The sequence below is a fragment of the Lissotriton vulgaris genome, chromosome 1_1, assembly GCF_964263255.1.
Source record: "Lissotriton vulgaris chromosome 1_1, aLisVul1.2, whole genome shotgun sequence".
NCBI lineage: Eukaryota > Metazoa > Chordata > Amphibia > Caudata > Salamandridae > Lissotriton > Lissotriton vulgaris.
This window is the reverse complement of record NC_141685.1, coordinates 1,037,231,104-1,037,258,050: the sequence shown is the minus strand read 5'-3', so window position 1 is coordinate 1,037,258,050 and position 26,947 is coordinate 1,037,231,104. Positions and strand designations below refer to the sequence as shown.

At 49.0% G+C, this 26,947-nt stretch overlaps 1 protein-coding gene and 1 pseudogene across 1 annotated transcript in view; both read left to right on the top strand.

Moving 5' to 3' along the window:
• SYCE2 (synaptonemal complex central element protein 2) overlaps positions 1–26,947 on the top strand; it is a 521,719-nt gene that overhangs the window by 367,038 nt on the left and 127,734 nt on the right. The window lies entirely within an intron of this gene.
• LOC147748476 (uncharacterized) lies at positions 330–26,899 on the top strand (annotated as a pseudogene).

The window sequence follows — 26,947 nt, the reverse complement described above, 5'->3', positions numbered from 1 at the left end:
GCCGCCTACAAAAAAGAGCACGAAACAACCTATAACCCCTGATTTAACATCTCCCAGTAGGATGCAAAAGCTACCCCCCGTCACCTATATTACAGGACGAGGAATCAGATGAAGACCAGCACGGACAGGCCAACAGTCCTTCGGATCTCATAGTAAAGTGCCAAAGCACCGATGAAGAGGGAGATGAAATGGTTTAAACAGAAGAGTCTGAACATGTCCAGACGGAGGTTGCACCTATGGTATGCCTTCCGGTGTCTATAGTTTCAGACTTACGGTTCTTGATCCAAGACTATAAGCAGCGCTTTCCTGAACCAACCACTGCCCCTTCAATGGAAGCAAATCCAGTTACATCTGGATCAACACCATCCTCACGTCCTAGACCATCATATTTGGTGATCCGTCAGGAAAGAGAACCAGGGCACAATGTCCCGTCTTCTGACGAAGAAGTCGAAGAACCAGAAGAGGGAGAGATTCGGGACGACCAGTCCGACCATAGGGATGATGAGGACTACATCGCTCCATCTCCGGGCACTCCTGAACCCGCTACGTCGGACTCACCACCAGTGGACATTGGCGGATTTCACAATTTGGTGGAGAGAGCGGCCACGAGATTCCATATGAAAATGGAATCCCATGAAACAGACTGCTTCCTATATGATTTTAAAGACCCTGTTAGGAAAACAACAAGATCCATTCCTATCATCGACCACATATGGGAACAGGGAAAACAGCTGATGCAGACACCAGCCTTGGTCTCCGCAGTAGTACCACGGCTGGACAAAAAGTATAAGGCACCAACAACAGCAGCAGCCTGCCTTACTGGGCATTGTAGGAGAGTAGGGTCTGCAATCCTATGATCACCCCAGATTTTTGCTTTTTGCTTCACTGGTTTACGACTTCCCTGGCTGTGGGCCTGCTAATCAGACCCACAGCCTAGCTGTTCTCTCACTAAATTGACACGTGTACCTTAGGTGCATATACCAATTGGTACTGGGCCACCTTATCAGACCCTGTAACTCAGGGCGTAGGTGTACCCAGGGCCTACCAGGGGCTGCAGCATGTATTATGCCACCCCTGGCTGGCCATCTAAATCTGACACAACTGGCTGCATGACAGCTGGGGCAAGGTGGTGTAATCACCCTTTGCTTTAGATATAGTATACCTATATCTAACCCTAAAATGGACACATATATTCCTATCAGTCACTCCTATGGCAGGCCTTGACAATCCTGAAGGCAGAGTGCTTGGAATTATGTGAGATGGTGCTCTGGCATGAGCTGAGCCCGTCTGCAGCTTGCGGAACCAAGTCCTAATAGCTGTTCCATGATAACGCGTACCATATACTCTTAAGTGCCTTATAATCCTCGCGGTTATTTGCCAACGTTGGTATCGCTTTATCAAAACATGTCGAGTAAGGTGTCATACGAATTGGAATACTAACCCTTCGCCAATTCTGGCGACGGGGTTAGCATTCCACCCTTCTAGAGGGACACGACATGTATGTAACTGTGAACCCCGGTTAAAGTTAACTCAAGCCTCAGCATCACAAAATGGATGCTGCCACCACAGACACAAGTCTGACTTCCTGCTGCTGGGAGTCCTTCCAGCGAGGAGAGCTTGGACAAAGGGTTTCCTGTCAGGGGCGGTGCTAGCACCATCCCAGACAGGGTTTTGTGTATCCTAGGTAGGCAGGGCTGAATAGGAAGGTGGCACCCCGGTGCTCACTGTGCATATGCCGGCTTGAACCAGTTCCAGGGGCACACCAGCCCCTGAGCTGGGGAAAGTCCGGAACGGGGAGAGGGGTGTAACCACCCCCCTTCCTGGTCCCACCCATGGGCAGGACCTAGTCGCGTACAAGCCCTTTTCTTTAGAGTAAAGGTAGAAGCGGGTACCCTTCCAAATTAGATCATCTTTGAATCCTGAAACTACTTTCTACGAAAGGAACTCAAGACTTCTTCTCAAGATTTCTCCCTTGTGACTAAGGAGTAGTCACCCTGCAGCAGCAGGCACCACCTAAGTATCTTGCGGTTTGCTGAAACGTCCTTCCTTCGGAACCAGACTGCCCAGCTCGACGAGACCCGGACTCCCTGCCCTCTCTGACCTCAACCTGCCTCTACCGCACAGCTGAGACCCGTAGGTGCGACGAGACCAGAGGACCCGGCGATCATCAGAACCAGCACGACACTGAACCAGCACGACCACCGAGGGACCCTCGAGTGGGTGCACTGGGGTAAGAGAAGCCCCAACCCCAAGCAGCACGAGCACCGAAATCCAGCCCCCCAGCATCCACCAGATCCGTGTGGGGCCCTTTTGCTCCTGGGTTGCTGCTACGTTGTCCGGTCACTTGCCTGTTGGCTAGTGACCCTCCAGACGACGACCTACGTTGTTTTCACCGCTGGTCTAGCTCCTCTAGACTGGCCCTAGTCTCCTCCTGAAGGGGACCCTCCTCTGACCCTCCTGGTCCACTCAAGACGCCATTTTGTGTTGCCACGTGGGCTTGCCGTAGCCAAGGCTTGTTGCCTCCTTCACCGGATCCAGCATCGCCAGCAGCAGACATCCGACGTGGGACAGCTCGCAGACCTCCAGCCTGGTCGACATCAGCGCCCTGGTCCGTGCAGCAGCAGAATCCAGTGTCACCTCTTCGCCTGGCTGAGTGACCTCGTCCGGTGCCATCCTGGTGCCCACTTAATCACTGGCTAGTGATTCAGAACTTGGTCCCCTCTGCTTACAGGTACTCTTCTTCAACTGATCCAGTCCTTGGATCAGCCCGGAACATCGTCACTGGTCGCCTGCCAGCAACTTCCACTTCAGGCTCCTGGGTCGTCAACGAGGATTCCCGACGACACTTGAACCCTATGCAGCCGCAGCCCCTGGGCTAGGTAAACAGAGTACCACGGTGCTCCAGCGTAGATCCACTCTCTAAGTGTCTAGATCCACTTTCGTTTTTGACCTACCTAGTCGGGTTCGCCCGAGAACACTAACTTTTGCATTTACTAGTATCCATAGACTTTGTCCCGCATTACGCGTGAGAGTTTCCACTCTGCACACGACGTCCCTAGGCCTCCTGCTTCTAATCTAAGGGTTCAGTATTGTAGGCCTAGCGTTTCTAAAGTCTCAGAGAGTAGTACTTACCTGCTAGTAATTTCGCATTCCACTTCCAGAGTATATAGTTTTTCGTGCCCCTCGGGCATTTGTGTAAATTGTGCGACTTTCAGTATTTCTTTAAGAGTTTTGTATTGTGCTTAGCGCCCTGTCCTCATAAAGAGTCCAGGGCTGTTGTGTTATAAATAAATATCCTTTTATTTTCATAAAAACTTGTGTGGTGTCCTTTCACTTGGTGTTCAAGGGGTATATGTGATGGTATAACAGCTGGCTTAACACGCCCTCTAGAGTTTAGCCTAAAGACTGCTCTTGTCCATGCTACTAGGATAGCTGGTCTATAAGGTTGACTTACAACCAATCATCAATAAGGGTCGTTTGGTATGATACATAGTGATCACTAGAATAGTGAGCACTGCATATCTGGCCAACTTCTCACATTGGTGAGCAGCGGTTGGGATTTGAGCTTGCTGTTGTTTTACCTCACGTATCCTAAGAATATCATTTGAAAGATCACATAAGTACCAAGGTACATATAACTTAGCTTAGAATACTCTCAGTTCTACTGAACCAGCTGTTGTAGTTCAACAGGGCTTAGCACACCCTGACTACAACTCTTAGCAAGGGATCAGTAGGCAAACAAATAGTGTAGGTAAGTGCACCACTTACACCTCACTAGAAAAGCATGTCAGACAAAGGAGGGAACTCAGAGGCCCCCCTTGTGTCAGTTGACCCTCCACAGGTCATATCAAGATATGTAGCTCTTAGCTTCCAGAAGATGAGACAAGTGTGTACCTCCAGTAAGCTAAAACAGGGTTCTAACCCTACCATCCCATTCCTGATTGGTCTCTTAGAGACTTATGATGCCAGGAGGGCTTCTAATACAGGCCCTTCTAATCCAGATGGGAACATGTCCCCCTTAGAGGGAACCCTTGGGGACCCTGACCTCCAACTCAATGGAACAGTTAGTGAAGGAGAGGAGGAGGATCAGGAGTTGTCAGGGGATGAGGCAGACAAGGGTCAGGTAGAAGTAAGTAGACTCACCAGGACCAACTTAAGTAGGCATGAGAATGGACTTGGGGGAGCCCCAGGCCCACTCTCAGGCAGGCTTAACATTGGGAGTGGACGAGTTAGGTCTCTATCCAGAGGCTCTAACAGATCCATTCGAACCAATGGCTCTCAGACCTCTTCTCACAGAGGGATGACATCCCCTCAGAGGAGAGAGCAAGATTTCTCCCTTGTGACTAAGGAGTAGTCACCCTGCAGCAGCAGGCACCACCTAAGTATCTTGCGGTTTGCTGACACGTCCTTCCTTCGGAACCAGACTGCTCAGCTCGACGAGACCCGGACTCCCTGCCCTCTCTGACCTCAACCTGCCTCTACCGCACAGCTGAGACCCGTAGGTGCGACGAGACCAGAGGACCCGGGGATCATCAGAACCAGCACAACACTGAACCAGCACGACCACCGAGGGACCCTCGAGTGGGTGCACTGGGGTAAGAGAAGCCCCAACCCCAAGCAGCACGAGCACCGAAATCCAGCCCCCCAGCATCCACCAGATCCGCGTGGGGCCCTTTTGCTCCTGGGTTGCTGCTACGTTGTCCGGTCACTTGTCCGTTGGCTAGTGACCCTCCAGACGACGACCTACGTTGTTTTCACCGCTGGTCTAGCTCCTCTAGACTGGCCCTAGTCTCCTCCTGAAGGGGACCCTCCTCGGACCCTCCTGGTCCACTCAAGATGCCATTTTGTGTCGCCACGTGGGCTTGCCGTAGCCAAGGCTTGTTGCCTCCTTCACCGGATCCAGCATCGCCAGCAGCAGACATCCGACGTGGGACAGCTCGCAGACCTCCAGCCTGGTCGACATCAGCGCCCTGGTCCGTGCAGCAGCAGAATCCAGTGTCACCTCTTCGCCTGGCTGAGTGACCTCGTCCGGTGCCATCCTGGTGCCCACTTAATCACTGGCTAGTGATTCAGAACTTGGTCCCCTCTGCTTACAGGTACTCTTCTTCAACTGATCCAGTCCTTGGATCAGCCCGGAACATCGTCACTGGTCGCCTGCCAGCAACTTCCACTTCAGGCTCCTGGGTCGTCAACGAGGATTCCCGACGACACTTGAACCCTATGCAGCCGCAGCCCCTGGGCTAGGTAAACAGAGTACCACGGTGCTCCAGCGTAGATCCACTCTCTAAGTGTCTAGATCCACTTTCGTTTTTGACCTACCTAGTCGGGTTCGCCCGAGAACACTAACTTTTGCATTTACTAGTATCCATAGACTTTGTCCCGCATTACGCGTGAGAGTTTCCACTCTGCACACGACGTCCCTAGGCCTCCTGCTTCTAATCTAAGGGTTCAGTATTGTAGGCCTAGCGTTTCTAAAGTCTCAGAGAGTAGTACTTACCTGCTAGTAATTTCGCATTCCACTTCCAGAGTATATAGTTTTTCGTGCCCCTCGGGCATTTGTGTAAATTGTGCGACTTTCAGTATTTCTTTAAGAGTTTTGTATTGTGCTTAGCGCCCTGTCCTCATAAAGAGTCCAGGGCTGTTGTGTTATAAATAAATATCCTTTTATTTTCATAAAAACTTGTGTGGTGTCCTTTCACTTGGTGTTCAAGGGGTATATGTGATGGTATAACAGCTGGCTTAACACTTAACACGCCGTCTAGAGTTTAGCCTAAAGACTGCTCTTGTCCATGCTACTAGGATAGCTGGTCTATAAGGTTGACTTACAACCAATCATCAATAAGGGTCGTTTGGTATGATACATAGTGATCACTAGAATAGTGAGCACTGCATATCAGGCCAACTTCTCACATTGGTGAGCAGCGGTTGGGATTTGAGCTTGCTGTTGTTTTACCTCACGTATCCTAAGAATATCATTTGAAAGATCACATAAGTACCAAGGTACATATAACTTAGCTTAGAATACTCTGAGTTCTACTGAACCAGCTGTTGTAGTTCAACAGGGCTTAGCACACCCTGACTACAACTCTTAGCAAGGGATCAGTAGGCAAACAAATAGTGTAGGTAAGTGCACCACTTACACCTCACTAGAAAAGCATGTCAGACAAAGGAGGGAACTCAGAGGCCCCCCTTGTGTCAGTTGACCCTCCACAGGTCATATCAAGATATGTAGCTCTTAGCTTCCAGGAGATGAGACAAGTGTGTACCTCCAGTAAGCTAAAACAGGGTTCTAACCCTACCATCCCATTCCTGATTGGTCTCTTAGAGACTTATGATGCCAGGAGGGCTTCTAATACAGGCCCTTCTAATCCAGATGGGAACATGTCCCCCTTAGAGGGAACCCTTGGGGACCCTGACCTCCAACTCAATGGAACAGTTAGTGAAGGAGAGGAGGAGGATCAGGAGTTGTCAGGGGATGAGGCAGACAAGGGTCAGGTAGAAGTAAGTAGACTACCAGGACCAACTTAAGTAGGCATGAGAATGGACTTGGGGGAGCCCCAGGCCCACTCTCAGGCAGGCTTAACATTGGGAGTGGACGAGTTAGGTCTCTATCCAGAGGCTCTAACAGATCCATTCGAACCAATGGCTCTCAGACCTCTTCTCACAGAGGGATGACATCCCCCTCAGAGGAGAGAGCATGAGGCCAAGATGAGGGAAGTCAATCTGAGGATTGAAAGGGAAGAACTTGCCCTGGCCAAAGAGAGACTTGCCTTTGCTAGAGAGCAGAAATTGAGTGGGACATACCCCACTGGTGGCAGCATTTTACCTAGAGAAAAGGACAGGAGTTTAGACACTAGACACCTAAGTAAGATAGTGCCCCCCTTTAAACAAGGGGGTGATATCCATAAATGGATGACTGCTTTGGAGAGGGCCTGCACTGTCCAGTGTGTCCCCCAGAGTCAGTGGGCAGCTATCTTGTGGCTCTCCTTTGAAGGCAAAGGCAGAGATAAGCTCCTCACTACTAGAGCTGAGGATGCTAACAATTACCAAGTCCTGAAAAATACACTAATTGATGGGTTTGGCTTAACCACTGAGCAGTACAGGTTGCTGTTCAGGGATACCCAGAAAATTCAGTCTCAGGATTGGTCTGACTTTGTGGATTGTGCCACTAAGGCTTTGGAAGGCTGGTTGCTGGGCAGTAAGGTTACTGATTATTCAGGGTTGTACAATCTGATCATGAGGGAACAGATTTTAAATAACTGTCAGAACCAGTTGTTGCATCAGCACCTTCTTGACTCAGATCTGACCTCTCCCCAAGAATTGGGAAAGAAGGCAGACAGATGGGTCAGAACAAGGGTCAAGCAGAACCAGGCTCAGAACCAGGGTGGTCAGAAGAAAGCAGACCAGAAGAGTAATAATAAGAATGAGCAAAATGACCAGAAGTCTTCGACAGGCCCCCAACCAACCAAAGAGGGTGGGGGTCAGGCTTCACAGCAGAAAAAGAAGACTCAAGAAGGCCAGTCTAAAAGGTGGTGCCAAAACTGTAAAAGTAAAACTCACTGGTTTAGTGAGTGCACCAAGAAAGGAGGGCAAACTCCTACCACTACAGCCCCTAAGGCAACTGCACCCCCTAGTACAGCCAGTAGTGGTAGTGCACCTCCCAAGGGATTAGTTGGGTTAACCTTGGGATCTGAGGGGTATGACAACCTAGTTGGCACACTCACTCAGGCTGTCCTTGTCTGTACAGGGGATGTGGATATATCCCCTGATGCAAGTCCCAATACTTTGGGCAAATACAGACAGACACCTTTTATAAATGGAAAAATGGCTCAGGCCTACAGGGACACTTGTGCCAGTGTCACAATGGTGACACCTAACTTTGTGGACCCTGGTCAGATCATGCAAGGTACAGACTACCTAGTGACCAATGCCAGCAATGTCACTACCCACCATAGTATGGCAATTGTTGATTTCTCCTGGGGAGGGGTAAGTGGCCAAAAGAAAGTTGTGGTTAGTTCAGACCTCCCAGTTGAATGTTTGTTGGGCAATGATTTGGAGTCATCACGATGGTCAGAAGTGGAGCAGAGGACTCACATTGAAATGTTAGGCTTGCCAGCACATGTGCTTGCTGTGACTAGGTCACAGGCCAGAAGATGCCCCACTGAACAGGTGCTGGATCCTGGAACAATGGACCAGACACCTTCCAAGAAGAAGAGCAGTAGGGTTAAGGCATTGCCTTCCCCCTTGCCCCAGGTTGTGGATCAAGTCTCAGAGGAGGCTGACCTCAAAGAGCTGAGGGAAACTGAGCCTAAAGAACTTGAACCTGATCAGGTTGAGTTTCTGGGTTCAGGGGGACCCTCCAGAGAAGACCTGGGGAAGGCACAGTTAGACTGCCCTTCTCTTGAACCCCTCAGACAGCAGGCTGCTGCTGAGGCTGCAGGGAACGCCACAGGTGCCCACAGGGTATACTGGGATGATGGACTCCTGTACTCAGAGGCAAGAGACCCCAAGCCTGGTGCAACCAGGAGGCTGGTTATCCCCTTGTCTCAGAGAGGTTTCCTTCTTACCTTGGCTCATGAGATTCCCCTTGCAGGACACTTAGGCCAGAATAAGACTTGGGACAGACTTGTCTCACACTTTCACTGGCCTCACATGAATGAAGATACCAGGGAGTTTTGTCGCTCCTGTGTCACTTGCCAAGCCAGTGGTAAGTCAGGTGGCACAACAAAGGCCCCCCTTATACCACTACCTGTGGTGGGGGTACCCTTTGAAAGAGTGGGGATTGACATTGTTGGTCCAATGGAACCCCAGACAGCATCAGGGCACAAGTTTATACTGGTGGTGGTGGACCATGCCACCAGGTATCCTTAAGCTATTCCCCTTAGGACCACTACAGCACCTGTTGTGGCAAGAGCCCTAGTTGGAGTGTTCTCCAGAGTGGGCTTCCCTAAGGAGGTTGTCTCTGACAGAGGTGCAAACTTAATGTCAGGATATCTGACTGCAATGTGGAAGGAATGTGGTGTCAACTACAAGTTCACCACACCCTATCATCCACAGTGCAATGGGCTTGTTGAAAGGTTCAACAGGACCCTAAAAGGGATGATTCATGGACTACCTGAAAAGCTCAGGCGTAGATGGGATGTCCTGATACCCTGCCTTTTGTTTGCTTAAAGAGAGGTCCCACAGAAGGGGGTTGGCTACAGCCCTTTTGAACTTCTGTATGGGCATCCTGTCAGAGGACCCCTGTGTTTGGTGAAGGAAGGATGGGAGAGACCTCTCAAAAAGCCTGCAACCAACATAGTGGACTATGTACTTGGTCTCCGCTCCAGGATGGCTGAGTATATGGAAAAGGCTTCTAAAAACCTTGAGGCAAGCCAAGAACTCCAAAAAGCTTGGCATGACCAAAAGGCTGTCCTGACTGTGTACAAGCCTGGACAGAAGGTGTGGGTGTTGGAGCCAGTGGCCCCAGCAGCACTCAAAGACAAATGGTCTGGGCCCCACACAATCATTGAGCAAAAGGGAGAGGTCACCTACCTGGTGGACCTTGGAACTCCCAGGAGCCCCCTCAGGGTGCTCCATGTGAATAGGCTCAAGGCATATGTCGACAGGAAGGACATGAGCTTGCTCATGGCCACAGATGAGGGACAGGAGGAAGAGAGTGACCCTCTCCCAGACCTGCTCACTCAGAACCCTGATGATGGGTCATTAGATGGTGTTGTCTTTTGTGGCAGCCTCTCTGAGCATCAGCAAAAGGATTGCAAACAAGTTCTTCAATCCTTTAGACATATGTTCTCTCTGACACCCAGTCAAACCAATTGGTGTACCCATGAGGTTGACACTGGTGACAGTCTGCCAGTTAAGAGTAAAATCTACAGACAGCCTGATCATGTCAGAGACTGCATTAAATCAGAAGTGCAGAAAATGTTGGAGCTGGGAGTCATTGACCCCTCAGATAGCCCTTGGGCTAGTCCAGTAGTTCTAGTGCCAAAGCCTCACACCCAGGGTGGTAAGAAAGAGATGAGGTTTTGCGTAGACTACAGAGGCCTCAATGCAGTCACTTAGACTGATGCCCACCCAATACCAAGGGCAGATGAACTTATAGATAGATTGGCTTCTGCCAACTACTTAAGCACATTTGACCTGACAGTTGGGTATTGGCAAATCAGGTTAGCTGAGGAAGCCAAGCCCAAGACAGCATTTTCTACCCCTGGTGGGCATTATCAATTTGTGGTAATGCCCTTTGGTCTGAAAAATGCACCTGCCACCTTCCAAAGGCTGGTGAATCAAGTTCTCACTGGGCTGGATGACTTCTGTGCAGCATATATTGATGATATAGCTGTCTTTAGTTCCACCTGGGAGGATCACCTGGTCCACCTGAGAAAAGTGTTAGAGGCACTGCAAGCAGCAGGTCTCACTATCAAGGCCACAAAGTGCCAGATAGGGCAGACACAGGTTGTATACCTGGGCCACCTTGTAGGTGGAGGCCAGGTTCAGCCACTGGAGAGCAAGATACAGTCCATCAAGGACTGGGCTCCTCCAACCACCCAGACTCAGGTTCGAGCTTTCTTGGGCCTGACTGGTTATTACAGGAAATTTGTCAGAAATTATGGATCAATTGTGACGCCACTTAATGACCTGACAAGCAAAAAGATGCCAAAGAAAGTTCAGTGGACAGCAGGCTGTCAAAAAGCATTCGATGACCTAAAGCAGGCCATGTGCACAGCACCTATCGTAAAGAGTCCAGACTACTCCAAACCATTCATTGTCCAAACAGATGCTTCTGAGTTGGGTGTGGGAGCTGTTCTATCTCAGCTGAATTTTGATGGTCATGACCATCACCTTGCTTTTATTAGCAGAAGGCTGACCCCCAGAGAGAAAAATTGGTCAGATATTGAGAGGGAGGCCTTTGCTGTGGTTTGGGCTCTGAAGTAACTGAGGCCATACTTGTTTGGCACTCATTTCAAGATTCAGACCGACCATAAGCCCCTCTTGTGGCTAAATCAGATGAAGGGTGAAAACCCCAAACTACTTAGGTGGTCCATTTCCCTACAGGGGATGAATTTTACAGTGGCGCATATACCTGGCACTGATCATGGCAATGCGGATGGGCTCTCCAGGTATTTCCACTTAGAGCAAGAAGACTCACCTGGTCAAGGTTAGTTTATTGTCCCAAAGTTTGGGGGGGGGGGGGTCATGTAGGAGAGTAGGGTCTGCAATCCTATGATCACCCCAGATTTTTGCTTTTTGCTTCACTGGGTTACGACTTCCCTGGCTGTGGGCCTGCTAATCAGACCCACAGCCTAGCTGTTCTCTCACTAAATTGACATGTGTACCTTAGGTGCATATACCAATTGGTACTGGGCCACCTTATCAGACCCTGTAACTCAGCGCATAGGTGTACCCAGGGCCTACCAGGGGCTGCAGCATGTATTATGCCACCCCTGGCTGGCCATCTAAATCTGACACAACTGGCTGCACGACAGCTGGGGCAAGGTGGTGTAATCACCCTTTGCTTTAGATATAGTATACCTATATCTAACCCTAAAATGGACACATATATTCCTATCAGTCACTCCTATGGCAGGCCTTGACAATCCTGAAGGCAGAGTGCTTGGAATTATGTGAGATGGTGCTCTGGCATGAGCCCGTCTGCAGCTTGCGGAACCAAGTCCTAATAGCTGTTCCATGATAACGCGTACCATATAGTCTTAAGTGCCTTATAATCCTCGCGGTTATTTGCCAACTTTGGTATCGCTTTATCAAAACATGTCGAGTAAGGTGTCATACGAATTGGAATACTAACCCCTCGCCAATTCTGGCGATCGGGTTAGCATTCCACCCTTCTAGAGGGACACAACATGTATGTAACTGTGATCCCCTGTTAAAGTTAACTCAAGCCTCAGCATCACAAAATGGATGCTGCCACCACTGACACAAGTCTGACCTCCTGCTGCTGGGAGTCCTTCCAGCGAGGAGAGCTTGGACAAAGGGTTTCCTGTCAGGGGCGGTGCTAGCACCATCCCAGACAGGGTTTTGTGTATCCTAGGTAGGCAGGGCTGAATAGGAAGGTGACTGCAAGTGGCACCCCGGTGCTCACTGTGCATATGCCGGCTTGAACCAGTTCCAGGGGCACACCAGCCCCTGAGCTGGGGAAAGTCCGGACAGGGGAGAGGGGTGTAACCACCCCCCTTCCTGGTCCCACCCATGGGCAGGACCTAGTCGCGTACCAGCCCCTTTCTTTAGAATAAAGGTAGGAGCGGGGACCCTTCCAAATCAGATCATCTTTGAATCCTGAAACTACTTTCTACGAAAGGAACTCAAGACTTCTTCTCAAGATTTCTCCCTTGTGACTAAGGAGTAGTCACCCTGCAGCAGCAGGCACCACCTAAGTATCTTGCGGTTTGCTGAAACGTTTTTCCTCCGGAACCAGACTGCCCAGCTCGACGAGGCCCGGACTCCCTGCCCTCTCTGACCTCAACCTGCCTCTACAGCACAGCTGAGACCCGTAGGTGCAACGAGCCCAGAGGACCCGGCGATCATCAGAACCAGCACGACACTGAACCAGCACGACCACCGAGGGACCCTCGAGTGGGTGCACTGGGGTAAGAGAAGCCCCAACCCCAAGCAGCACGAGCACCGAAGTCCAGCCCCCCAGCATCCACCAGATCCGGGTGGGGCCCTTTTGCTCCTGGGTTGCTGCTACGTTGTCCGGTCACTTGCCCGTTGGCTAGTGACCCTCCAGACGACGACCTACGTTGTTTTCACCGCTGGTCTAGCTCCTCTAGACTGGCCCTAGTCTCCTCCTGAAGGGGACCCTCCTCGGACCCTCCTGGTCCACTCAAGACGCCATTTTGTGTCGCCACGTGGGCTTGCCGTAGCCAAGGCTTGTTGCCTCCTTTACCGGATCCAGCATCGCCAGCAGCAGACATCCGACGTGGGACAGCTCGCAGACCTCCAGCCTGGTCGACATCAGCGCCCTGGTCCGTGCAGCAGCAGAATCCAGTGTCACCTCTTCGCCTGGCTGAGTGACCTCGTCCGGTGCCATCCTGGTGCCCACCTAATCACTGGCTAGTGATTCAGAACTTGGTCCCCTCTGTTTATAGGTACTCTTCTTCAACTGATCCAGTCCTTGGATCAGCCCGGAACATCTTCACTGGTCGCCTGCCAGCAACTTCCACTTCAGGCTCCTGGGTCGTCAACGAGGATTCCCGACGACACTTGAACCCTATGCAGCCGCAGCCCCTGGGCTAGGTAAACCGAGTACCACGGTGCTCCAGCGTAGATCCACTCTCTAAGTGTCTAGATCCACTTTCGTTTTTGACCTACCTAGTCGGGTTCGCCCGAGAACACTAACTTTTGCATTTACTAGTATCCATAGACTTTGTCCCGCATTACGCGTGAGAGTTTCCACTCTGCACACGACGTCCCTAGGCCTCCTGCTTCTAATCTAAGGGTTCAGTATTGTAGGCCTAGCGTTTCTAAAGTCTCTGAGAGTTGTACTTACCTGCTAGTAATTTCGCATTCCACTTCCAGAGTATATGGTTTTTCGTGCCCCTCGGGCATTTGTGTAAATTGTGCGACTTTCAGTATTTCTTTAAGAGTTTTGTATTGTGCTTAGCGCCCTGTCCTCATAAAGAGTCCAGGGCTGTTGTGTTATAAATAAATATCCTTTTATTTTCATAACAACTTGTGTGGTGTCCTTTCACTTGGTGTTCAAGGGGTATATGCGATGGTATAACAGCTGGCTTAACACGCCCTCTAGAGTTTAGCCTAAAGACTGCTCTTGTCCATGCTACTAGGATAGCTGGTCTATAAGGTTGACTTACAACCAATCATCAATAAGGGTCGTTTGGTATGATACATAGTGATCACTAGAATAGTGAGCACTGCATATCAGGCCAACTTCTCACAGGCATCCCAAGCCAGATTCAGTTGTTACCCAGGCAGCACAAAAGAACTCAAGGAATCCGGCATCCCCATTGTCAGCTCCACCGGACAAAGAGGGCAGGAAGCTTGACAGTATTGGCAAACGCTTCTCCACCACGTCGGCCATGACTGTGAAAGTGGCTAATTCCATTGCGTTACTAGGCCGCTACAATAGGCAATTGTGGGAGGATATTGCCCCGTATCTGGCGGAACTACCAGATAACTTCAAAGAGGAAGTACAATCGCTCCTTAAGGAAGGCCAAACATCGGCATCAGAAATTATCGATTGTGCCGTAGATGTGGCTATGACCGGCTTCAGACAGCTAGCAGGGGCCGCGGTCTTGCGAAGGCAGGGGTGGCTTAAGGCTACATCCTTTCGCCAAGAGGTCCAAACCAAGGTACTGGACATGCCTTACGAGGGCCAACACCTTTTTGGGGAAAAAATCGATGAGTCCCTGCAAACGATCAAAAAAGATACGGACACTGCACGAGCGCTGGGCACATTGCAGTTTAAGAACCAGTCCTTTCGAGGGAGCAGAGGTAGAGGTCAATCCTCTTACAGAGGTTCTTACCAGAGCAAATCCTCATATTCCTATAACCAAGGCAGATCCCAATATCAACAGCAACAAGGTCATCAGACCTCGTATGTAAGGTCTAACTACAGGGGAAAAAATCAGAAGAAAACCGCTGGCGGACGCCAATGACCTTTTCCAACAGCCAGTCCGTCCACAATTTCATTTTTTCAAACTTTGAGGAAAACTAACACACTTCCTCGACAATTGGAGATCAATTACAACTGATAGGTGGGTGCTCCAATTGATCCAATTCGGACATTCGTTAGAATTCAATACAATTCTCCGACTCCTCCTCCTCGCAAGCTTCAACACAGGCGTCTACGATTACTCCTTCTAGAGGTCTCTTCAATGTTAAAGAAAGGAGCAATAGAGCGAGTACCAGCAGCTCACAGAGGAAAGGGATTCTATTCCCGCTTCTTTCTAATACAAAATGGAGGCCCACCCTAGACCTCAGGGCACTCAACACATTCTTGAAGAGTCAATCGTTCCGTATGGTGACTATCCAAGAGATCTTGGGGTCACTAGAGGAAGGAGACTTTATGACGTCTTTAGACCTGCAAGAGGCATACTACCACATCCCTGTTCACAAAGGCCACAGAAAACTTCTCAGATTCGCAGTGGCAGGTCAGCACTATCAATTCTGTGTCCTCCCATTCGGCCTCAAGTCGGCACCCAGAATTTTCACCAAGTGCCTCTCCCCAGTGGCAGCCTTCCTACGTCAGCAAGGACACCAAGTCTTCCCATACCTCGATGACTGGCTGGTAAAAGCACCATCTTTGAAAGGCGCAGTCAAGTCTTCCAGCGCTTGTCTCAATCTTTTCCAGCAACTGGGTCTGACGCTCAACCACGAGAAGTCAACCTTACAGCCCTCCCGAGTTCTTACCTTTCTGGGGGCGACATTGGATACAGAATGTTCAAAAGCATTTCCATCTCAAGAAAGGAAGCACAAGCTTATCACTCTGGCCACCGCAGTTGCCTCGAGAAAAACTTTGCCGGTCCGCACTTTCAAGTCCCTCCTGGGGATGATGTCTTCATGTATCCTGCTTATTCCACACTGTCGGCTCAGAATGCGCCCTCTGCAGGAGGCCTTGACCAGGCAATGGACTCAGAGCACAGGCTCTTACGAGGATCGCATTGTGATAACACGGCAAATGTCCAAAGCCTTGCTATGGTGGAGGTCGTCCTAAAACCTCTCGCAAGGACTAACATTCCTGCTGCCTGCAGCCCCACAAGTGATAACTACGGATGCCTCCCTAGAGGGTTGGGGAGCGGTCCTTCAAGAGCTGCAGATCAGAGGCAAGTGGACGGACCAAGAAAAGCAGCTCCATATCAATCTCTTAGAGCTGAGGGCAGTTTTTATATCTCTGCAAGCTTTCCTACCGCGCATCCAGAACTCCCCAGTGCTTGTCAGGACCGACAACACTACGACAATGCACTACTTGAACAAACAGGGAGGAACGCGCTCGCTCACACTATCTCGCGAATCGCAGAAAATCTGGTACTGGCTTGTGCTCCACAGTATCACGCTGTCAGCGGAGTATGTTCCAGGCAAGGACAACATCATAGCAGATGCTCTAAGCAGACAGAGATCGCTGTCCCACGAATGGGAGCTGGAACAAGAAGTGCTGGATCACATCTTTTCGGAATGGGGAAGACCACAGATCGACCTTTTTGCCCCCTGGGAGAACGCAAAATGTCGCAACTTCGCAAGTTCGCTTCCCCAACTGCGGTCCCTCGGAAATGCATTTTCCATTGCATGGCGCAACGTGTTTGCGTACGCATTTCCGCCATTTCCCCTGATACCAAGAGTCCTCCGAAAAATGAAGACAGAACACTGCACCCTGATTCTGATTGCCCCGTTCTGGACGAGGCAGCATTGGTTCACGGACCTCCATCGCCTCTCAGTCCACCCGCCAATCCGTCTGGGCCAACATCCGTCCCTGCTCACGATGTCCAACGGCCAGGTACAGCACCCGAATCTGAAATCTGTCAGATTATCGGCTTGGCTCCTAAGTACCGAGAGTTCTGTCAACTAGACATTCCGCAGGAGTGCAAAGATGTCCTTGCAAAAGCAAGAGCAGAGAGCACGAATCAGACCTATTCGTTAAAATGGAAACGCTTTTGCATTTGGTGTAAGGACAAAGATCTACATCCCTTTAAGGCTACTCCGGAGCAGTTACTACCATATCTGCTACGTCTGGCACAGGCGGGACTTGCGCATGCCTCTATCAGAGTACATTTGGCAGCAATTTCTCGCTTTACAAGAACTTCAAAAGGACCCTCTCTCTGGTCACACAAGTTAATAAAACAATTCCTTAAGGGGCTTTACAGATCCTTTCCTCGCCCACGGAGAATTCCACCAACAAGGCATCTTAATGTGGTCCTCAACCAGTTGATGAAGCACCCTTTCGAGCCTATTCACAGAGCAGATGTCAAATACATCTCCTGGAAAACGGCCCTTCTTTTGGCCCTGACCTCAGCAAGAAGGGTCAGCGAACTACAGGCTCTTTCAATACAAAATCCCTTCATGCAGTTCAAGGAAGACAGAGTGGTTTTAAGAACTAACCCTCGATTTATTCCTAAGGTCCACGCGGACTTTCATTTAAATGAACCTCTAGTCCTCCGATCTTTCTTTCCAAATCCAAGCACTGCAGCTGAAAGATCTCTGCACTCTTTGGACCTGAAGAGGTGTCTTAAATTTTACCTCGACAAGACAAAACATTTTAGGAAAACGAACCAGCTTTTCATCGCTTTCAGTAGACCAAGAAAAGGCATGCCGCTTTCCAAGCAAAGTATTTCACGATGGATATCTTCGGCAATTGCCTTTTGCCACGACAAAGCAGGACGTCCGTTACACTCCAAAGTAAGAGCTCATTCTACAAGAGCTGTGTCCACATCGGCAGCGCTCTTTGCTGGGGTGCCAATATTGGACATTTGCAGGGCAGCGACCTGGAAGTCGCTGCATACATTCACCAGGCAATACTGCCTGGATACGGAACTGATGCAGGATGCAGCAGTAGGCCAGGCTGTGCTTCGCCATCTATTCCAGTGAGGTGAGCCTTCCTCCTTCCCGCCATCCTTCGCTGGTATGCACATTTATTTACTTATTTTCTTGTTACTTGTTGATGGCTTTTAGTAGTATGATATGTATTATCTAAGACTACTGTATGCTGTTCCATCAGAAATGTGCATAATGTACTGCTTACTACTCTGATTCAGGCATGTGAATCTATGAAAGACACCCATAATACTGAATAAGAAATGTGTTACTTACCTGTAACTGCAGTTATCCAGTATTGGTGTCTTTCATAGATTCACATGCAACCCTCCCGCCTCCCCTGGAAGGACTCACTTCTTTCTCTGACAAGTATTACGCCTACCTAGCTTGGTGCGTACGAAAATCTGAGAGACTGAGGCTCCTGACAGGAAGGTTCTAGAGGGAGGTGGTAGCTGATTGGCTACCTTCTGGAGTTTGGTCCTTTTTACAAAAGGACATAGATAGGCTACTAAGGCAAGGCCCTTAGGCCTACTTTTCTTTATGTATGTCTATAGGACATTACTTTTCTATGTACCGGAGACTCCCGTCTCGACGACGGGGAATGATTCAGGCATGTGAATCTATGAAAGACACCAATACTGGATAACTGCAGTTACAGGTAAGTAACACATTTCATAGGGATCTTAGGGAGATGTAATATAATAAAAATTAAAATACTCCCTAGTTGTTTACATTTGTTTAGGTCAATCCCCCTACGGGTCCCTAATACATTTTTTTTTAAACTCGAGGGGATCCTTAGCAGTTTCATATGTGGGTTTAAGAAGTCTAGACGGGCGATTGATCTGCTTAAATCTCCTTATAATCAAGGTGGACTAGGCCTACCAGACTTTAAAATGTACTTTTGGGCTGCTTTTGCTGGACGTTTCCGCAGCCTCCTCGGTCTTGATCAGAAAGATTATTTTTACCGGTTGATTCTAGGAAACAATTGCCAACTATTTTTATACCGTACTAACGACCCAAACTACTTTAAGCAAGTTAGGTATAAGACAGTAAGGGGCAGTATTTATATATGGCAGACTATGGCTGCCAGAGGCAAACTATCGTTATTTCATGATAAACTCCCATTGTGGGGAATCCTATGCTTCCTGAGGTGTTCCATGACCATGCTGGTAAATCCTTGTTCAAGTATGGGATTACATGCTTAGGTGATCTGTATGATGGGAGTGGACTTAAGTCATTTGAAGGTTTATGACTTAATAATAAACTACCCGTCCATTCTTTTTTTAAATATCTGCAGCTCAGGGTCTACCTGGGGAAAAACTTGACATTGAACACGATAACTTACTCAATGATCAAGGACTGTCTATATGGGGAAAAAACGAAGTCCCTAATTGGCGATATGTACAAACATCTGCACAATCTTAGGTTGGTTGGAAGTGAAAAATTAGCGATGCGTTGATGTCAAGTATTGGGGGTAGACATAACACCTGGCGTGATTAAACAGGCCTTAGGAAACGTAGGTGATTCAGTCCACTCTGTGAGTTTACAATTACAACAATTTTGCACAATATGCATGTTGTGCTACATGCCTGAAAAGATCGCTGAATGTCCCAAAGGAACAACTTTGGTGATAAGATAACATGCCCTAAATGGGGGACATATGCTGCTAATCTTATACATATGTTTATAGAGTGCCCAGAATTGAAGGATTAGTGGCAGAAGATGGGCCAGGTGCTCCATCTTAAATTAGGATTGGATCCCTCATTAACAGTTCTGGAAATCATGTTAGGCTAAAAGGGAGACAAACCAGCACTGGCATGACTTTTTTCAATTCTGATGATCTCCGCTCGATTAGCTATCGCTCGAGCATGGGTCTCCCCGACACCGCCATCTATTGGCGAGTGGTTGACCATTATTAGGGAAACGTTTGGCTTTGAAGCTGCTCTGGCCAAAGCTAGGGGCGTCCGTTCCATGGTCAAACTAGAAGCAATATGGGGACCCATGGCTCTGGAGACATCAGACTAATCAAATAAGGAGGTGCATTTCTATTTCTATGTTATATCAATATCTCGATACGTTTGGGTCATTTGTGATTGCTTTTCTTGTAAATGCTCTTGCTTTTTTCTCACCTTCTCGATATGATAGAGTTGTCTTATTTGTCTTCCTTTTTTTTTTGATTATGATATGTTACTCATATTGATTTATGTTTACTGTTATTTGTCCTCTTGATGACAATAAAAAACATTTTTAAAAAAAGGAACCAATATGTGTGACTCGGTTTCCTCTGTAGCATTCAAGGAAAGAGAAGGTACTTTCCACTCTGGTTCTGGGTCTGACATGGGAGGTTTATTGGTTATAGACGTTGATGGTAAAACGGATACCGCAAGTTTCTTGTTCAGATAGGCCGAAGACTGTGTTTTGGGTTTGGTGGGACACTCCTGGACATAGTGTCTTTTTTTTCCACAATACATGCATTGACCATTGAGTCTACAAGACTCTCTTTCATCCTTAGAGAGAGGTGTTCCTATTGCTCCTAATACCATAGGTTCAGCAATATTCTCACTATTTACTACCAGCTTGTGGTAGCTTCTATCGAAAGAACCCACTGACCTCTCTCAACCTTTTTCTCTCTCCTGCTCTGTCAGTCAGTCTGTGATGAAGTCTTAATTTCAGTTGAGAATGAAAGAATGCTGGAGATGGCACGGGCATGGGTGGCACTGGTGGACTTATTAAAACACCCGACTGACGATGCTGCAGATGACCCAGGAAGGGCGGACTAGTTAGCAGGGGAGTGACTCCGGGATTATCCTGTTGCCTCGAGGGCCCCTCTAGGTGGGACTGCCATGCTACTCCTCCCATCTCTTGGTACCACTAGCTGAGGCATGGGACGTAGCGCCCGATACATGGTTGAACTGTCTATAGTTCAAATATAGATGATTTATGGTTTCAGCTGCATGCCTGGGAGTGGTGGGGGGTGATTTGGAGGGAGTTGGGGGGGATGGGAGGGGGGGTTAATGGAGGTTACTTATGCAGGGTCGCCAGGTTGGCAGGAGGGCTCACAGAGTGAACTAATATGAACTGCGAGATCCTGAACTGAGGGTAGGTACGGGTCTAAGTTGTGAATGCCTATATCTGAAGGATTGTTATGTACTGTTGTAAACCACAGTGTTGCGCACTGAGATGGACATTATGCTGACCCAGTGGCACTGTGGGCTGTTTTCACTGCCTCATTGCAAATTAATAAAATTTGTATTTAAAAAAGTCTTAATGTCAGAACCATTACATTTGTTCAATTTTCTGGCTGAGGCTCTATCTGAGCTAATATGTCCTCATGTAATCTTTAAGACCTTGGTAATATGGGCCAGGCCACCCCTGCTACTAACCGATTAAAGAAAGTCATATATCTAATAAGGTTTTGCCCTGTTACAATTCTAGAAGTTCTCTATCATTGCTAAACGTGGTAGCCGTGCTATCGAACACTGGTTCGAATTCGAAAAGGAAAGCGTTCCAATCTGATCAAACCGGATCATTGTTTTTACTAATAGGACGGCCCAATTGGCAGCATCCCCTGCTAAATATGAAATGGCAAACGCTACTATTGAATGATTATTTGGGAATGCAGCTGGTTTACATGAAAAATTTAACAAGATCTATGTTAAGAAACCTAAAACCTTGTGTGGGTCACCTGTAAACCTCTCTGGGGATGCTAACGAAACCTGCTGGGGTACATGAACCTGTATCTGAGAAGCAGAAGCATCAAATGGGTTTCTCTGCAATTTCTCTAACTTATCCTTAAGGGCAGCGTTTAAGCCCAAGAATTGATTAACTGTTGTTGTACCTCCTCTAATGCCCGAAGGACATCATTCAAGGTGGCCATGTTTGTAGGTCGAACTGATAGGGAGGAGATGAATTTGTGGGTGCATAGTTCTGTCACACTTGCACGGGATGTGTGCGGAAGATAACTCCTCAGGATCCGAATGATGCACAAATAGGTCCACCTCTTGATACCCCCAATTTCGTATACTAGAATTAATTGAGTGTTAGGGTGATCACTCGGGGAAAGGGATTAGGAAGGGAATAGCGAGGAAGAAGGAATAATACCTGAAAGAAGAAAAAGTATAATTACCAACAAGATTATGATTACTCTCATAAAGTCTCAATAATGAATGAAATAACTCCATTACCTCATAAAATACATTCTTATCCCACTTCTTCCATACTGTAAATGATGTTTCCCAAAAGGCTATTGTGGTGTCCTGTTGCCATGGAACTATGGCAACAGGGTGCCACGCAGTCATGGTTCCAATTAGAATGTGGGGAATAGGTCAGTTGGAAAATACGGTCCTCTGCATAGGACCTGTTCCTGTGTTCTCCCACTTGCTATTATCTGAATAAAATATAACTTACCTACTTCTTCTTGCTGTCCCTCCTTTACGTTTTGGCGATGTCCATACTTGCCTGCGGCAGCGCCATCTCAACAAGATGTCTCCTGTTCCTGCATGCCACCGTGGATTTCCTGCATGCCAGCACCGATGGAATTACAGGTGCCACAAGATTTCGGTAAGGTGTGTCGGGTCGGAAAAACACAGCAATAGCCCTGGGGAGTTGTACCTTGATGACATCCCCAGGTTTAAGGGATTTATCCCTGACCGCCAAAGGTTTCCTGCTGACCTGAGAAGCGTGGCAGGGACAGCGCATGAAGTAGCCATTATTCTGTGCTGCCTAGTAAGTCGGCCCGAAGTCCGCACGCATCCCACATGACTCCTGTTTGTGCCGTCAGCCGGCATACTGCTGTCTCCCGGGTTACGAGCTAAAGTTACAGCCGCTGTACAACCACACTGGAATGCACTTCGTTTGTGGGTTATGGTGCTATGTAACCGGCGTGTTGCACACCTATATTAGCATTCGGTGATGTGCACAGCTGCAGGCATATGTATTACGTTTAGCAGCAATTTCCTTGAGCATATTTACTCGGTGGCACGCACACCTGCGTGCACTTGCACATACTGTACCACTTTTTCACTTCTAGTGCGTCATTTTAATTATACGGTGATACACCTCTAGCCATACCAATTCAAACCTTATGCACTACTGTGTAAAATAAGGACATTCTGTGTTCTGTCAGCATTGTTTTGCTCTTGTTTCTGTTTCCTCTTCTGGCTAATTTTTGGGTATTTGGGAGGAATTTATACAGTTCTACGAGGGTGTACCCTTACAAAAATGTGTGCTCAGACCTTCTCGCTGACTACACCCTTGCTATTTCTACCAGCTTGGGGGGAACCACCCATGAAATGGCCAGAATGGAAGGAGTACTTTCTCAATTACATCAGTACCATTGAGGAAGGAGTTGATGAGTTTTCACCTAAAAGGAAGAATTTTTTTTTATTACATAATTTGGGTCCAGAAGGGTAAAAGTCTTTAGTCAGATGGAAACAAAAACTAGATCAGGTGCAGGGCAGAATGTATTTTTAAATACATTGGAGGATTTGGACAACTACTACCAACCCACTGTTTGTGCAGCCATAGACAGATACAATTTTTTCCAAAGGAAACAAGGCAAGACAGAACCTATTGATGACTTTGTTTCACTGCTCAAGAAATTGGCCATTTCCTGCAAATTTGGCGTTCTACACGATGAACTTTTGAGAGACCAAATTATTATGCACACCAATGATTCAAACCTTCAGGAGAGACTATGGGTGAGAGGTGATGCACCTCTCAAGGATATAATTGTGATTGCTAAAAAAAAAGTGAAATGTCTAGGAGGTGTGCTAAAGCAGTAGTGAATTCCACACCTAGGGCCCGATTATGATGGTGGACGGACCTGAGTCCGTCCGCCACCATAGAGTAGGAGGGACCGTCCGCAGGGGCTGCGGAGGTCCCTCCGTGCAGATTAGGATGTGACCGCCAGGGTGGCGGTCACATCCTCCCGCCGCAATGTTAAAAAAGCATGCACGGCATTTGCATGCACAAAGCAGCAGGCACCGCGCGGTGCCTGCTGCTTTGTCCACGCAAATGCAGGGGGGGTACCCATGTGCACCCCCCCACACCCCCGTCACCAACGGGCCCGCAATGGGCCCCAGAAGGCAATATCCGTATGCTTTTCCACGGCGGAAAAGCCGCTGTGGAAAAGCATATATTTTCCGCTATCCTAATATGGCTGGCGGTGTCTGACAGACACCGCCAGCCATGTTAGAGCTTTTCCGCCGCGGTCGGAAGGCGACCGCGGCGGAAAAGCAGCGGACGGATTTTGAGACCCGCCGCCATCCTAATTTGGCGGTGGGTCTTCTGTGCCTCCGCTACGATTTTTCCGCATCCTCCGGGCCGGCGGTGGCTTCCGCCGGCCCGGAGGATGCGGGAAAACCGCGATCCTAATCAAGCCCCTAGTTCTGAGTTGGGTAGCAACTGTGGTGGGGCAGTCTGTAAAGTCACCAATAAGGGCAAAAGCAAGGAATCTGAAGCATTTAAAAGGAAAACGAAAGAATTTTCCAGGGGAAAAAATGGTGTTATTATAGGTGTGGCAGCAAGGAGCACCTTGTTCAGGACAAGGGGTGTCCTTCTTTACAAGCAAAGTGTCTTTATTGTGGTATCATTTGGCACTTCACAAAGGTATGCAGAAGGAAAATGAAAAAACATTGCGTGGTAAAATTAATTGCGGACAAATCTGATTTCGAATAATTGGACGAGGATATCGGGAAGTGTGCTGTGCATTGAAGTCGCAGCTCTTAATTTAGGTGATTGTTCCAAATACAAACCAATGTGTGAAATAATGATTGGAGGTTTTGAGATAGCCATAGTATTCTCAGACACAGTAGGCAAGCTTAAGGACTTTGTACATCGTTTTTGCTCAAGGTAGAACCTGTTTGTCACAAGGCTTGGAACATACCTTTCTCATCCAGGGGATACTCATCATTAGTCATAATCTATGAATATTCCCCGCCTAAGTGCGGAATCCCGGATCATATAGAAATTTTCAGAAAATTCGATGTCTTCTGGGCTTGTAAGGCTTCTGCTTTGTTTTTTGTGGTGTTCCACAATTTTTTTTCGGTCAGAAGGCCTGCTTTATTCCAGAAGTGTCCTTCTTGTGACAAGAAGATGGTTCTGGCTCACCCACACTCTGTGTGCATCGTGTGCCTTCCTTATGCACATGACCCTGACCAGTGCCATCACTGTCAGAAGTTCTCTAGGCGGACTCTTCGCGACAGAGAATGCATTAGACTTCATTCCCTCTTGGAGAAAGACAAAAGTCATCAGGTGGGTGGCCATGGAGGTCCCCAGAACGTCTTCTTCAAGCAAGCATGCTCAAAAACGGCGATGTTCCGCATCTCCTGCCTCCAGAAAAAGGAAGTAAGGAAGAAGATCTCCGTCGAAGTCGCTGTCGAAGAGGCCCAGACGCTTTTCTGAATCACCATCGCAACGCCGAAGCCTCCGTCGCAGCCAAGTAAGTCGACGTCAAGACGCCACACTTCGGGCTCGAAGTCTGTGGCTGCTGATGTGTCCAAGTCCCTGTCGACGTCGAGGCTTCCGTCGACGTCGAGACACTCTCCGCCGCCCTCGAGGGGGTCAGCGTCGAGAATTATGACGGCTTCCAAATTTCCGCCGGCTGGCGTGCCGCCGTCGAGAGGGTCGTGGAGATCCCACCATTCGACGTCGAGGAGGTCGACACCTAGGCGACGTCAAGAGGAGTCGCCGTCGACACGACGTCAATGAAGGTCGTCGTTGACACGACGTTGAAGGTCGTCGTCGACAGGACACCATGGAGGTTTGCCTTCGACTCGACGTCGAGGAAGATAGACGTCGAGGTCACCGACTCGACGCCGAAGATCGCAGTCGAGATCGCCAAGGCGTGGACGATCGACGTCGAGAACATCAAGGCCCCGTTCGACGCCATTGGTCACACAAACGTCTTCGACGCCGAAGCTTTCGCCGTCGAGGGTACAGGACACGGTGATTGTGGAGTTTCCTGGCTCCAGGTCATCAGGGGACAGATCTTCATCTCCTCACTTGAACATCGTGGAGATCTCTCCAGAAGCGTCCCCCAGATCTGTGGACAAATCACGCAGTGTATCATCTCAGCATCCTCAGGGAGCTGTTTCGGGCAGTCGCAGTAGTCCGGGCTCAAATTACTCCCACACGTTCTCTCCGTCTGCTCCGAGGACAAGCACTCCGGTCAGGCCGACTAAGTCTCCTCCACAGAGGCCACGTCCTTCACCCAGACCAAGATCTCCTACCAGATCACGCTCTCCGGTACGGCCCAGAACACCTTCCAAGCCAAGACCTTCCCCCACACCAAGATCTCCGCATAGACATCGGTCTAGATCCAGGGGTCGGCACAGCAATCGAGACAGGTCTCATCACAGAGGACGCACTAGATCCCCATCTTGATCCTCTTCCACGAGGTCTACGGTCCGGGAGTATTCTCCGACCTTCTCCTCCACTCCTTTGTCAAGAACCTCACCTATTGATGACATCGCAACCTTCACAGATGTGCTGGGCAGGGGAGCAAAGAAGCTGAACATCTCTCTGCATACTCCTGTGGTCCCTACTTCTATAATTTTCGACACACTCCATCACCGGACAGCGCCTAGACCTCTGCTGCCTCTGGTGCCCGGCTTCCTTGAACCGGCAATGGCTACCTTCCTTACGCCTGCCGTGGTAGGTTCTGTTCCATCAAGGCTTGCCAAGAAGTACAAGGCGCCCGCAGAGGACCCCTTGTTCCTAAGATCGGACCCTCCGGCTGATTCAGTTATCGTGGTGGCTGCCATGAAGTCTCATTCAGCCTCTACCTCACCTTCGGTACCCCCAGAGAAGGACAGCAAACTAATGGATCCGTATGCAGCACCCCTGCTTCATATATGAAGGTGGCCAGTGCTTCTGCTCTACTTGGGAGGTACGATAGGTCCCTCTGGGACTCCCTTACTCGCTTCACAGAGAAGCTTCCGAAGGAAGATCGACAGGATTTTGTCGAAATCCTACAGGAGGGAGGACTCGTAGCCAACCAGGTCATTAGTGCCGCGGCAGATGCCTCTGACCTCGCGGCCCATGGCTACTCTCATGGCATCTGTTCACGACGTTCGGCGTGGCTCCGCCTCACGGGCCTCAAACCGGATGCCCAAAAGAAAATCTTGAACCTCCCCTTTAATGGTTCTTCTCTCTTTGGTCCACACGCTGACGATGAAATGACCGAAATGGACACTGTAAAGGCTGTGGGTTTGGAAAAGCGGAATTTAAAAAGCGCTTTCGTCAGGGGGATAAGCGTCCTTACCAGCAGAGGCTACAAACCCCTCAATGGTCTTCCCAAACTCAACAGAAAACCCAATTTCAGCAGAGGCGTCCTGGCAGAGGCAGAGGCAACAATAACAAGCAGCAGTCTGCCTCCAAACAGCCTCCCAAGCCCTGAGCTGTTGCATCCTCCTCAACTGTTCGCCACTCCGGTGGGAGGGAGTGT